The sequence below is a fragment of the Apium graveolens genome, chromosome 10, assembly GCF_009905375.1.
Source record: "Apium graveolens cultivar Ventura chromosome 10, ASM990537v1, whole genome shotgun sequence".
In the NCBI taxonomy this organism is placed as follows: Eukaryota; Viridiplantae; Streptophyta; class Magnoliopsida; order Apiales; family Apiaceae; genus Apium; species Apium graveolens.
The window spans coordinates 152,248,517-152,249,991 of NC_133656.1; positions in this window are offsets into that span (position 1 = coordinate 152,248,517).

The following is a 1,475-nucleotide window of genomic DNA, read 5'->3' on the forward strand; positions in this document are numbered from 1 at the left end:
ATCCGAACAAAAATTCATATTTTTAATAAAATAAATTCGAAAATAAATAAATTTTTAGAAAAATAACCTTGATTTCTGCAGTGAAACAAAGCTCAGAATCTGATAGAACACCTCAAATCCTTCGTTTTGGTTACTCAAGCTTTAAAAACAGAGATCGGTAACGCCTTCGTTTTGCTGTTTGATTCTTAGAACAGTTTATGTAATTAGGGTTTTCTCTGAAAATTATATAATTAACTATCTGCAAATGATTTTGATACGAAATAAAATACGGTAAAAGGCTATTTATAATTACGGAAAATTTGTATCCCGTTGGATCATTCCGGATATAAAACGGTACGTTTATTGTAAAAACTGATCCAAACGGTATCGGTTTTCGGGATAATTATCCAAATCAGTACAATTTGTACTGCGGTCTTGGTCTCAGCGCCTGGTTACACGTATTACGAAGTGATAATTGGGATAGTTTAATAAAAAGCTCCCGTTTATCGAAAATACGGGTTTTATTGATTTACCGAAACGAATATTGTATCGAAAATGTTGCGCCGGGACCCGCGCAGGACAAACCGTAAGCCGGATCGAAAAAGTCGAAACATGAAAATGCTCGGAATATTACAATTAGGTTAGGAAGGAGTTCTCGGAAGAGTTTCGGGTTCCAAAAACGTAACAACGGTTGATGTCGGTTGGTTCCCGTTTTTATAAAATAGATTTTAATTACCCGGAAAAAGATTTTAGAAATTTCATATGATTCTTATAAATCCATAAATCAACATAAAAATAATTAGGAAGATATGACAATTATCTATATTTATTTTGGACATATAAAAATTAAAATACTCAATTAATATTATTTTTGAATATTCAAGTACAGATAACACTTAACAATTAACTCACAGAATAGATACTGGGCACACATAATAATTAAAAATAATTACACGATATTATCCCGGATATTACATAAACGTCTCAAGCCATCTTGAGGAAGTTCCCACTCTTGAGCTTAGCCTTTACCTGAGCATTTGAGGTATGCATTTTAGGTGATGCATCTACTCTGCCTGTTATTATTACATCTGAGACCTTTCGGGTAGTGATGAGGAAAAGCTTTTGAGGATTCTGAGAGAGTTCAAATCGGAAATTGGATGGACTATAGCAGATATCAGGAATTCACCCTTATTATTGCATGCATAAAATTCTCTAGAGGAAGGTAGCAAGCCTACGGTCGAGCAGCAAAGAAGACTAATCCTATCATGAAGGAAGTAGTGAAGAAGGAAATTCTTAAGTGGCTAGATGCAGGGATCATCTACCTATTTCTGACAGTTCATGGGTAAGCCCAGTTCAATGTGTGCCAAAGAAAGGGCTTTGGTAGCAATGAGAAGAATGAGCTTATTCCTACAAAGACAGTCACGGGTGGAGAGTTTGCATAGATAAGGAAGCTGAGCAAAGCCACTAGGAAGGATCACTTCTTTAACATTCATTGA